The sequence below is a fragment of the Cryptomeria japonica genome, unplaced genomic scaffold (genome assembly GCF_030272615.1).
Source record: "Cryptomeria japonica unplaced genomic scaffold, Sugi_1.0 HiC_scaffold_26, whole genome shotgun sequence".
Classification (NCBI taxonomy): Eukaryota; Viridiplantae; Streptophyta; class Pinopsida; order Cupressales; family Cupressaceae; genus Cryptomeria; species Cryptomeria japonica.
Window position 1 is genome coordinate 1346794 of NW_026728848.1, and position 13207 is coordinate 1360000.

The 13207-nt window shown below is 62.8% G+C and overlaps 2 non-coding genes across 2 annotated transcripts; both read left to right on the forward strand.

Moving 5' to 3' along the window:
* Positions 1-874: 874 nt before the first annotated feature.
* On the forward strand, positions 875-993 carry LOC131861371 (5S ribosomal RNA). Its single transcript, XR_009360445.1, has one exon. It is a non-coding gene; the product is annotated as a 5S ribosomal RNA (ribosomal RNA).
* A 7804-nt stretch (positions 994-8797) lies between these two features.
* On the forward strand, positions 8798-8916 carry LOC131861569 (5S ribosomal RNA). The gene has a single exon (XR_009360641.1). It is a non-coding gene; the product is annotated as a 5S ribosomal RNA (ribosomal RNA).
* The last annotated feature ends 4291 nt before the right edge of the window (positions 8917-13207 follow it).

The window sequence follows — 13207 nt, forward strand, 5'->3', positions numbered from 1 at the left end:
AGGGTGAGTGCCAATGTGGGTTCAAAGGTGCTAAGTTGGGTGCGAGGTTGGGTGCGAGGGTGGGTGGGTGCCAAGGTGTGCTAGGTGGAAGCCCGGGTGGGTCGGCATCCCATGGGTGTCGAGTTGGGTGCCTGATGGGTGCTTCTTGTCAAGTTTTAGTCGTCGGGACTCATTTCGAGCCTTAGAGGTCGTTTCTTGTCCGGTTGCCCTGTCTTCGACCTGGGAACCCAATTTTGGTCCTCGGGTCCCATTTTTTTTTGTCTCGCATCCCACTTTTGGCCTGTGGCCTTTTCGGGGTCGATTCTCGTTTTGGGCATCAGAGCATGTTTCTTCTCCTAAAACCCAATATTTGTTTATTAAGTCTCGGAACACATTTTTGTTCTCGTGGACCCATCATGGGTCTTGGAACGCATTTGTGGTCCTTGGGTCCCATTTTGCATCCCGAAACTTGTGTTTTGGTGCTTGATCCCTATTTTGGGTGCCCACCTTGCACCAAGTGCGCACCCGGGGCAAACCGAGCGCCTTGGTGCACCGGGGCAAGATCGAGCGTGCACCCGAGGCGCCCCGAACATGCACCAAGGTGCACTCGGCCCACATGTGAGCGCAGGTCGTTGCGCCCGAGGTGGTGTGTGGGCACCGCGTTGCAGACGGGACACTGCACGCACACGACGCCCCCTCCAGGTGCACGCACGTAGGCCGGGCCGGGTGCACACCCGACGCCCTAGCAAGGTGCGCGCACCCGGGCAGGGCTCACACTTGGCGAACGGGGCGCACTTCGCGAGGGAGGGTGTGCACCTCGACGGGGGTGGGTGGCCGGGGTGGATTCGCACGTGGGTCGCGGTTTGCTAAGTACACACTGCGACAAGCTCATAACGGGTGCGATCATACCAGCATTAGTGCACCGGATCCCATCAGAACTCCGCAGTTAAGCGCGCTTGGGCCGGAGTAGTACTGGGATGGGTGACCTCCCGGGAAGTCCCGGTGTTGCACCCTTTTTTAGTTTTTCGCCGGGCGTCGCAATGCTATTTGAATAAACCTTTTGCCCGTTTGCGTTCTCGTCGGGGCCGGGCCGGGCCGGGGTGCGCTGCCCGCACTACCGCGCGCGCGGGGGCGACACCGAGCGCGCACCCGAGGCACCCCGAGCACACAGGCCACGGTGCAACCCGGGCGTTGTGCGCGCACCCCGGTGCGCCCGAGGTGCTGCGCGCGCACCCAGGTGAAATCGGTGTGCACCTCGGCCAGTGCGCGCTCGGTCGAGTCGCGCACGTTGGCCAAGGTGCACGGTGATGTTTCTTACTCTAAGGTTCCGCACCAGACGCCCGGGACAGGTGAGCGAAGCTGGGCGGGGCCGGGTGCGCGGCCAGGGCAGGTGCACGCAGCTGGAGAGAGCTTTGGAGCACACTTCGGAGCGCACCAATGATGCGCTCCATTCAAAAGTTTCCTGAAAAGGCAAAAAAAGTTGAGATTATAGAATTTCCCACTTGAGAGATTGTAAAAAAAAAAAATTTAAAATGAAGGAAACGCGGGTGCCAAGGTGTGCGCAGCCCAGCCAAGGTGTGCGCACCAAGGCGCCCACCCTGGCGAAGGTGCACGCAAGGTGCGCACCCGAGGCAAACCGGACAATTAACCCAACTTTCGACTTCGCGCGCACCTTGGAGCGCACTTCGGAGCGCTCCTTGGTGCGCACCAATCTTGGGCACCTCGGAGTGCACCATGGCGCCCACCAAGGTGCGCACCCGGGGCAAACCGAGCTCCGACTTCGTGCGCACCTTGGAGCGCACGAAAGGTGCGCACCATGGCGCCCACCAAGGTGCGCAGCCCAGCCAAGGCGTGCGCATCAAGGTGCGCACCCTGGCGAAGGTGCGCACCCGGGGCAAACCGAGCTCCGACTTCGTGCGCACCTTGGAGCGCACAAAAGGTGCGCAACCCAGCCAAGGTGTGCGCACCCCGGTCAAACCGAGCTCCGAATCGTGCGCACCAGAGGTGCACGCCATCGTGCGCACCTTGGAGCACACTTCGGAGCCCTCCTTGGTGCGCGCCGATGTTGCGCACCTCGGAGCGCACCCGGGGAAAACAATGCAATTAACCCGACTTTCGACTTCGTGGGCACCTCGGAGCGCTCTCGGGTTCGCACCTCGGAGCACACCGAGGTGCGCACCTTTGATGCGCTGCCTTCACCAATTTCCAGAAAAGGCAAGAAAACATTGAGAAGGTGTGCGCACCGAGGTGCCCACCCTGGCGAAGGTGCACGCGAGGTGCGCACCCGGGGCAAACCGGGCTCCGACTTCGTGCACGCCGCACCTTGGAGCACACTTCGGAGCGCTCCTTGGTGCGCACCAGGGCGCGCAACCCAGCCGAGGTGCCCACCCCGGCGAAGGTGCACGCGAGGTGCGCACCCGGGGCAAACCGGGCTCCGACTTCGTGCACGCCATGGTGCCCACCGCGGCGAAGGTGCACGCGAGGTGCGCACCCGGGGCAAACCGGGCTCCGACTTCGTGCACGCCGCACCTTGGAGCACACTTCGGAGCGCTCCTTGGTGCGCACCATGGTGCCCACCAGGGCGCGCAACCCCGCCGAAGGTGCACGCGAGGTGCGCACCCGGGGCAAACCGGGCTCCGACTTCGTGCACGCCGCACCTTGGAGCACACTTCGGAGCGCTCCTTGGTGCGCACCATGGTGCCCACCAGGGCGCGCAACCCCGCCGAAGGTGCACGCGAGGTGCGCACCCGGGGCAAACCGGGCTCCGACTTCGTGCACGCCATGGTGCGCACCGCGGCGAAGGTGCGCACCCGGGGCAAACCGGGCTCCGACTTCGTGCACGCCGCACCTTGGAGCACACTTCGGAGCGCTCCTTGGTGCGCACCAGGGCGCGCAACCCAGCCGAGGTGCCCACCCCGGCGAAGGTGCACGCGAGGTGCGTACCCGGGGCAAACCGGGCTCCGACTTCGTGCACGCCGCACCTTGGAGCACACTTCGGAGCGCTCCTTGGTGCGCACCATGGTGCCCACCAGGCCGCGCAACCCAGCCAAGGTGTGCGCACCAAGGTGCACGCGAGGTGCGCACCCGGGGCAAACCGGGGTCCGACTTCGTGCACGCCGCACCTTGGAGCACACATCGGGGCGCTCCCGGGTTCGCACCGGCGTTGCGCACCGTGGTGGGCACCTCGGAGCACACCAAGGTGGGCAGCGAGGTGCGCACCTTTGATGCGATGCCTTCACTAATTTCCATAAAAGGCAAAAAAAAAACGAGATTTTAAAATTTCCGTTTTGAAAGATAGTGAGAAAAAGGGAATGCTGGTGCCATCTTGAGCCCGCCCTGGTGCGCAGCCCAGCCAAGGTGTGCGCACCAAGGTGCCCACCCTGGCGAAGGTGCGCGCCCGGGCAATTAACCCAACTTCCAACTTCGCGCGCGCCAGGGTGGGAGCGCACCCAACAACCGGGCCTGGGAAGAGCCAATGCGAGAAACCCCACCAAACGCTCTGACAAAAAAAGAGGGGGCGCTCCAGTAACCCCGCTTCGGAGCGCACCCTGGGCAAACCCAGCCAAGGTGCCCACCCCGGCCAAGGTGCAGGCGAGGTGCGCACCCGGGGCAAACCGGGCTCCGACAACGTGCACGCCGCACCTTGGAGCACACTTCGTAGCGCTCTCGGGTGCGCACCTCAGAGCACACCAAGGTGGGCAGCGAGGTGCGCACCTTTGATGCGCTGCCTTCACTAATTTCCAGAAAAGGCAAAAAAAAAAGGAGATTTTAAAATTTCCGTTTTGAAAGATAGTGAAAAAAACGGAACGCGCGTGCCATCTTGAGCCCGCCCTGGTGCGCAGCCCAGGTAAGGTGCCCACCCTGGCAAAGGTGCGCACCCGGGCAATTAACCCTACTTCCGACTTCGTGCGCGCCAGGGTGGCAACCGGGCCTCGGAAGAGCCAATGCGAGAAACCCCACCAAACGCTCCGACAAAAAAAGAGGCGGCGCTCCAATAACCCCGCTTCGGAGCGCAGCCGGGGCAAACCCAGCCAAGGTGCCCACCCCGACGAAGGTGCACGCGAGGTGCGCACCCGGGGCAAACCGGGCTCCGACAACGTGCACGCAGCACCTTGGAGCACACTTCGAAGCACTCCCGGGTGCCCACCGGCGTTGCGCACCGTGGTGGGCAGCGAGGTGCGCACCTTTGATGCGCTGCCTTCACTAATTTCCAGAAAAAGGCAAAAAAAAATGAGATTTTAAAATTTCCGTTTTGAAAGATAGTGAAAAAAAAGGAACGCGGGTGCCATCTTGAGCCCGCCCTGGTGCGCAGCCCAGGCAAGGCATGCGCACCAAGGTGCCCACCCGAGGTGCACACCCGGGGCAAACCGGGCTCCGACTTCGTGCAGGCCGCACCTTGGAGCACACTTCGGAGCGCTCCTTGGTGCGCACCATGGTGCCCACCAGGGCGCGCAACCCAGCCAAGGTCTGCACACCAAGGTGCCCACCCCGGCGAAGGTGCACGCGAGGTGCGCACCCGGGGCAAACCGGGCTCCGACTTCGTGCACGCCATGGTGCCCACCGCGGCGAAGGTGCACGCGAGGTGCGCACCCGGGGCAAACCGGGCTCCGACTTCGTGCACGCCGCACCTTGGAGCACACTTCGGAGCGCTCCTTGGTGCGCACCATGGTGCCCACCAGGGCGCGCAACCCAGCCAAGGTGTGCGCACCAAGGTGCACGCGAGGTGCGCACCCGGGGCAAACCGGGGTCCGACTTCGTGCACGCCGCACCTTGGAGCACACATCGGAGCGCTCCCAGGTTCGCACCAGCGTTGCGCACCTTTGATGCGCTGCCTTCACTAATTTCCAGAAAAGGCAAAAAAAAACGATATTTTAAAATTTCCGTTCTGAAAGATAGTGAAAAAAACGGAACGCGGGTGCCATCTTGAGCCCTTCCTGGTGCGCAGCCCAGGCAAGTTGTGCGCACCAAGGTGCCCACCCTGGCGGAGGTGCGCGCCCGGGGCAAACCGGGCTCCGACTTCGTGCACTGCATGGTGCCCACCAAGGCGCGCAACCCAGCCAAGGTGCCCACCGCAGCGAAGGTGCACGCGAGGTGCACACCCGGGGCAAACCGGGCTCCGACTTCGTGCACGCCGCACCTTGGAGCACACTTCAGAGCGCTCCTTGGTGCGCACCAGGGCGCGCAACCCAGCCGAGGTGCCCACCCCGGCGAAGGTGCACGCGAGGTGCGCACCCGGGGCAAACCGGGCTCCGACTTCGTGCACGCCATGGTGCCCACCGCGGCGAAGGTGCGCACCCGGGGCAAACCGGGCTCCGACTTCGTGCACGCCGCACCTTGGAGCACACTTCGGAGCGCTCCTTGGTGCGCACCATGGTGCCCACCAGGCCGCGCAACCCAGCCAAGGTGTGCGCACCAAGGTGCACGCGAGGTGCGCACCCGGGGCAAACCGGGGTCCGACTTCGTGCACGCCGCACCTTGGAGCACACATCGGGGCGCTCCCGGGTTCGCACCGGCGTTGCGCACCGTGGTGGGCACCTCGGAGCACACCAAGGTGGGCAGCGAGGTGCGCACCTTTGATGCGATGCCTTCACTAATTTCCATAAAAGGCAAAAAAAAAACGAGATTTTAAAATTTCCGTTTTGAAAGATAGTGAGAAAAAGGGAATGCTGGTGCCATCTTGAGCCCGCCCTGGTGCGCAGCCCAGCCAAGGTTTGCGCACCAAGGTGCCCACCCTGGCGAAGGTGCGCGCCCGGGCAATTAACCCAACTTCCAACTTCGCGCGCGCCAGGGTGGGAGCGCACCCAACAACCGGGCCTGGGAAGAGCCAATGCGAGAAACCCCACCAAACTCTCTGACAAAAAAAGAGGGGGCGCTCCAGTAACCCCGCTTCGGAGCGCACCCTGGGCAAACCCAGCCAAGGTGCCCACCCCGGCCAAGGTGCAGGCGAGGTGCGCACCCGGGGCAAACCGGGCTCCGACAACGTGCACGCCGCACCTTGGAGCACACTTCGTAGCGCTCCCGGGTGCGCACCTCAGAGCACACCAAGGTGGGCAGCGAGGTGCGCACCTTTGATGCGCTGCCTTCACTAATTTCCAGAAAAGGCAAAAAAAAAAGGAGATTTTAAAATTTCCGTTTTGAAAGATAGTGAAAAAAACGGAACGCGCGTGCCATCTTGAGCCCGCCCTGGTGCGCAGCCCAGGTAAGGTGCCACCCTGGCAAAGGTGCGCACCCGGGCAATTAACCCTACTTCCGACTTCGTGCGCGCCAGGGTGGCAACCGGGCCTCGGAAGAGCCAATGCGAGAAACCCCACCAAACGCTCCGACAAAAAAAGAGGCGGCGCTCCAATAACCCCGCTTCGGAGCGCAGCCGGGGCAAACCAAGCCAAGGTGCCCACCCCGACGAAGGTGCACGCGAGGTGCGCACCCGGGGCAAACCGGGCTCCGACAACGTGCACGCAACACCTTGGAGCACACTTCGAAGCACTCCCGGGTGCCCACCGGCGTTGCGCACCGTGGTGGGCAGCGAGGTGCGCACCTTTGATGCGCTGCCTTCACTAATTTCCAGAAAAAGGCAAAAAAAAATGAGATTTTAAAATTTCCGTTTTGAAAGATAGTGAAAAAAAAGGAACGCGGGTGCCATCTTGAGCCCGCCCTGGTGCGCAGCCCAGGCAAGGCATGCGCACCAAGGTGCCCACCCGAGGTGCACACCCGGGGCAAACCGGGCTCCGACTTCGTGCAGGCCGCACCTTGGAGCACACTTCGGAGCGCTCCTTGGTGCGCACCATGGTGCCCACCAGGGCGCACCCGGGGCAAACCGGGCTCCGACTTTGTGCACGCCGCACCTTGGAGCACACATCGGAGCGCTCCCAGGTTCGCACCAGCGTTGCGCACCTTTGATGCGCTGCCTTCACTAATTTCCAGAAAAGGCAAAAAAAAACGATATTTTAAAATTTCCGTTCTGAAAGATAGTGAAAAAAACGGAACGCGGGTGCCATCTTGAGCCCTTCCTGGTGCGCAGCCCAGGCAAGTTGTGCGCACCAAGGTGCCCACCCTGGCGGAGGTGCGCGCCCGGGGCAAACCGGGCTCCGACTTCGTGCACTGCATGGTGCCCACCAAGGCGCGCAACCCAGCCAAGGTGCCCACCGCAGCGAAGGTGCACGCGAGGTGCGCACCCGAGGTGCACACCCGGGGCAAACCGGGCTCCGACTTCGTGCACGCCGCACCTTGGAGCACACTTCAGAGCGCTCCTTGGTACGCACCAGGGCGCGCAACCCAGCCAAGGTGCTCACCCCGGCGAAGGTGCACGCGAGGTGCGCACCCGGGGCAAACCGGGCTCGGACTTCGTGCACGCCGCACCTTGGAGCACACATCGGAGCGCTCCCAGGTTCGCACCAGCATTGCGCACCTTTGATGCGCTGCCTTCACTAATTTCCAGAAAAGGCAAAAAAAAGAAAAAAATGAGATTTTAAAATTTCCGTTTTGAAAGATAGTGAAAAAAACGGAACGCGGGTGCCATCTTGAGCCCGCCCTGGTGTGCAGCCCAGGCAAGTTGTGCGCACCAAGGCACCCACCCTGGCCAAGGTGGGTCACGGGGTGGGTCCTAGGGTGGGTAACGGGGTGGGTACTAAGGTGCGTGCCAAGGTGGGTCATAGGGTGGGTGCCAAGGTGGGCACCAGGGTGGGTGTGCACCAACCCTAGCCAGGGTAGGTCACGGGGTGGTTGTCGGGGTGGGCGTCAAGGAGCCAAGGTGGGTGGCAAGTAGCCAAGTTGCGTGCCAAGGTGGGTGTCGGGGTGGGTGCCAAGGATCCAAGGTGGGTGCCAAGGAACCAAGGTGGGTGTCTGGGTGGGTGCCGAGGTGGGAGCCAGGGTGGGTCCCAAGGTGAGTGCAAAGGTGGGTGCCAGGGTCAAGGTGAGTGCCAATGTGGGTTCCAAGGTGCCAGGGTCAGGGTGAGTGCCAATGTGGGTTCAAAGGTGCTAAGTTGGGTGCGAGGTTGGGTGCGAGGGTGGGTGGGTGCCAAGGTGTGCTAGGTGGAAGCCCGGGTGGGTCGGCATCCCATGGGTGTCGAGTTGGGTGCCTGATGGGTGCTTCTTGTCAAGTTTTAGTCGTCGGGACTCATTTCGAGCCTTAGAGGTCGTTTCTTGTCCGGTTGCCCTGTCTTCGACCTGGGAACCCAATTTTGGTCCTCGGGTCCCATTTTTTTTTGTCTCGCATCCCACTTTTGGCCTGTGGCCTTTTCGGGGTCGATTCTCGTTTTGGGCATCAGAGCATGTTTCTTCTCCTAAAACCCAATATTTGTTTATTAAGTCTCGGAACACATTTTTGTTCTCGTGGACCCATCATGGGTCTTGGAACGCATTTGTGGTCCTTGGGTCCCATTTTGCATCCCGAAACTTGTGTTTTGGTGCTTGATCCCTATTTTGGGTGCCCACCTTGCACCAAGTGCGCACCCGGGGCAAACCGAGCGCCTTGGTGCACCGGGGCAAGATCGAGCGTGCACCCGAGGCGCCCCGAACATGCACCAAGGTGCACTCGGCCCACATGTGAGCGCAGGTCGTTGCGCCCGAGGTGGTGTGTGGGCACCGCGTTGCAGACGGGACACTGCACGCACACGACGCCCCCTCCAGGTGCACGCACGTAGGCCGGGCCGGGTGCACACCCGACGCCCTAGCAAGGTGCGCGCACCCGGGCAGGGCTCACACTTGGCGAACGGGGCGCACTTCGCGAGGGAGGGTGTGCACCTCGACGGGGGTGGGTGGCCGGGGTGGATTCGCACGTGGGTCGCGGTTTGCTAAGTACACACTGCGACAAGCTCATAACGGGTGCGATCATACCAGCGTTAGTGCACCGGATCCCATCAGAACTCCGCAGTTAAGCGCGCTTGGGCCGGAGTAGTACTGGGATGGGTGACCTCCCGGGAAGTCCCGGTGTTGCACCCTTTTTTAGTTTTTCGCCGGGCATCGCAATGCTATTTGAATAAACCTTTTGCCCGTTTGCGTTCTCGTCGGGGCCGGGCCGGGCCGGGGTGCGCTGCCCGCACTACCGCGCGCGCGGGGGCGACACCGAGCGCGCACCCGAGGCGCCCCGAGCACACAGGCCACGGTGCAACCCGGGCGTTGTGCGCGCACCCCGGTGCGCCCGAGGTGCTGCGCGCGCACCCAGGTGAAATCGGTGTGCACCTCGGCCAGTGCGCGCTCGGTCGAGTCGCGCACGTTGGCCAAGGTGCACGGTGATGTTTCTTACTCTAAGGTTCCGCACCAGACGCCCGGGACAGGTGAGCGAAGCTGGGCGGGGCCGGGTGCGCGGCCGGGGCAGGTGCACGCAGCTGGAGAGAGCTTTGGAGCACACTTCGGAGCGCACCAATGATGCGCTCCATTCAAAAGTTTCCTGAAAAGGCAAAAAAAGTTGAGATTATAGAATTTCCCACTTGAGAGATTGTAAAAAAAAAAAATTTAAAATGAAGGAAACGCGGGTGCCAAGGTGTGCGCAGCCCAGCCAAGGTGTGCGCACCAAGGCGCCCACCCTGGCGAAGGTGCACGCAAGGTGCGCACCCGAGGCAAACCGGACAATTAACCCAACTTTCGACTTCGCGCGCACCTTGGAGCGCACTTCGGAGCGCTCCTTGGTGCGCACCAATCTTGGGCACCTCGGAGTGCACCATGGCGCCCACCAAGGTGCGCACCCGGGGCAAACCGAGCTCCGACTTCGTGCGCACCTTGGAGCGCACGAAAGGTGCGCACCATGGCGCCCACCAAGGTGCGCAGCCCAGCCAAGGCGTGCGCATCAAGGTGCGCACCCTGGCGAAGGTGCGCACCCGGGGCAAACCGAGCTCCGACTTCGTGCGCACCTTGGAGCGCACAAAAGGTGCGCAACCCAGCCAAGGTGTGCGCACCCCGGTCAAACCGAGCTCCGAATCGTGCGCACCAGAGGTGCACGCCATCGTGCGCACCTTGGAGCACACTTCGGAGCCCTCCTTGGTGCGCGCCGATGTTGCGCACCTCGGAGCGCACCCGGGGAAAACAATGCAATTAACCCGACTTTCGACTTCGTGGGCACCTCGGAGCGCTCTCGGGTTCGCACCTCGGAGCACACCGAGGTGCGCACCTTTGATGCGCTGCCTTCACCAATTTCCAGAAAAGGCAAGAAAACATTGAGAAGGTGTGCGCACCGAGGTGCCCACCCTGGCGAAGGTGCACGCGAGGTGCGCACCCGGGGCAAACCGGGCTCCGACTTCGTGCACGCCGCACCTTGGAGCACACTTCGGAGCGCTCCTTGGTGCGCACCAGGGCGCGCAACCCAGCCGAGGTGCCCACCCCGGCGAAGGTGCACGCGAGGTGCGCACCCGGGGCAAACCGGGCTCCGACTTCGTGCACGCCATGGTGCCCACCGCGGCGAAGGTGCACGCGAGGTGCGCACCCGGGGCAAACCGGGCTCCGACTTCGTGCACGCCGCACCTTGGAGCACACTTCGGAGCGCTCCTTGGTGCGCACCATGGTGCCCACCAGGGCGCGCAACCCCGCCGAAGGTGCACGCGAGGTGCGCACCCGGGGCAAACCGGGCTCCGACTTCGTGCACGCCATGGTGCGCACCGCGGCGAAGGTGCGCACCCGGGGCAAACCGGGCTCCGACTTCGTGCACGCCGCACCTTGGAGCACACTTCGGAGCGCTCCTTGGTGCGCACCAGGGCGCGCAACCCAGCCGAGGTGCCCACCCCGGCGAAGGTGCACGCGAGGTGCGTACCCGGGGCAAACCGGGCTCCGACTTCGTGCACGCCGCACCTTGGAGCACACTTCGGAGCGCTCCTTGGTGCGCACCATGGTGCCCACCAGGCCGCGCAACCCAGCCAAGGTGTGCGCACCAAGGTGCACGCGAGGTGCGCACCCGGGGCAAACCGGGGTCCGACTTCGTGCACGCCGCACCTTGGAGCACACATCGGGGCGCTCCCGGGTTCGCACCGGCGTTGCGCACCGTGGTGGGCACCTCGGAGCACACCAAGGTGGGCAGCGAGGTGCGCACCTTTGATGCGATGCCTTCACTAATTTCCATAAAAGGCAAAAAAAAAACGAGATTTTAAAATTTCCGTTTTGAAAGATAGTGAGAAAAAGGGAATGCTGGTGCCATCTTGAGCCCGCCCTGGTGCGCAGCCCAGCCAAGGTGTGCGCACCAAGGTGCCCACCCTGGCGAAGGTGCGCGCCCGGGCAATTAACCCAACTTCCAACTTCGCGCGCGCCAGGGTGGGAGCGCACCCAACAACCGGGCCTGGGAAGAGCCAATGCGAGAAACCCCACCAAACGCTCTGACAAAAAAAGAGGGGGCGCTCCAGTAACCCCGCTTCGGAGCGCACCCTGGGCAAACCCAGCCAAGGTGCCCACCCCGGCCAAGGTGCAGGCGAGGTGCGCACCCGGGGCAAACCGGGCTCCGACAACGTGCACGCCGCACCTTGGAGCACACTTCGTAGCGCTCCCGGGTGCGCACCTCAGAGCACACCAAGGTGGGCAGCGAGGTGCGCACCTTTGATGCGCTGCCTTCACTAATTTCCAGAAAAGGCAAAAAAAAAAGGAGATTTTAAAATTTCCGTTTTGAAAGATAGTGAAAAAAACGGAACGCGCGTGCCATCTTGAGCCCGCCCTGGTGCGCAGCCCAGGTAAGGTGCCCACCCTGGCAAAGGTGCGCACCCGGGCAATTAACCCTACTTCCGACTTCGTGCGCGCCAGGGTGGCAACCGGGCCTCGGAAGAGCCAATGCGAGAAACCCCACCAAACGCTCCGACAAAAAAAGAGGCGGCGCTCCAATAACCCCGCTTCGGAGCGCAGCCGGGGCAAACCCAGCCAAGGTGCCCACCCCGACGAAGGTGCACGCGAGGTGCGCACCCGGGGCAAACCGGGCTCCGACAACGTGCACGCAGCACCTTGGAGCACACTTCGAAGCACTCCCGGGTGCCCACCGGCGTTGCGCACCGTGGTGGGCAGCGAGGTGCGCACCTTTGATGCGCTGCCTTCACTAATTTCCAGAAAAAGGCAAACAAAAATGAGATTTTAAAATTTCCGTTTTGAAAGATAGTGAAAAAAAAGGAACGCGGGTGCCATCTTGAGCCCGCCCTAGTGCGCAGCCCAGGCAAGGCATGCGCACCAAGGTGCCCACCCGAGGTGCACACGCGGGGCAAACCGGGCTCCGACTTCGTGCAGGCCGCACCTTGGAGCACACTTCGGAGCGCTCCTTGGTGCGCACCATGGTGCCCACCAGGGCGCGCAACCCAGCCAAGGTCTGCACACCAAGGTGCCCACCCCGGCGAAGGTGCACGCGAGGTGCGCACCCGGGGCAAACCGGGCTCCGACTTCGTGCACGCCATGGTGCCCACCGCGGCGAAGGTGCACGCGAGGTGCGCACCCGGGGCAAACCGGGCTCCGACTTCGTGCACGCCGCACCTTGGAGCACACTTCGGAGCGCTCCTTGGTGCGCACCATGGTGCCCACCAGGGCGCGCAACCCAGCCAAGGTGTGCGCACCAAGGTGCACGCGAGGTGCGCACCCGGGGCAAACCGGGGTCCGACTTCGTGCACGCCGCACCTTGGAGCACACATCGGAGCACTCCCAGGTTCGCACCAGCGTTGCGCACCTTTGATGCGCTGCCTTCACTAATTTCCAGAAAAGGCAAAAAAAAACGAGATTTTAAAATTTCCGTTCTGAAAGATAGTGAAAAAAACGGAACGCGGGTGCCATCTTGAGCCCTTCCTGGTGCGCAGCCCAGGCAAGTTGTGCGCACCAAGGTGCCCACCCTGGCGGAGGTGCGCGCCCGGGGCAATCCGGGCTCCGACTTCGTGCACTGCATGGTGCCCACCAAGGCGCGCAACCCAGCCAAGGTGCCCACCGCAGCGAAGGTGCACGCGAGGTGCGCACCCGAGGTGCACACCCGGGGCAAACCGGGCTCCGACTTCGTGCACGCCGCACCTTGGAGCACACTTCAGAGCGCTCCTTGGTGCGCACCAGGGCGCGCAACCCAACCAAGGTCTGCACACCAAGGTGCTCACCCCGGCGAAGGTGCACGCGAGGTGCGCACCCGGGGCAAACCGGGCTCGGACTTCGTGCACGCCGCACCTTGGAGCACACATCGGAGCGCTCCCGGGTTCGCACCAGCATTGCGCACCTTTGATGCGCTGCCTTCACTAATTTCCAGAAAAGGCAAAAAAAAAAAAAAAAAAACGAGATTTTAAAATTTCCGTTTTGAAAGATA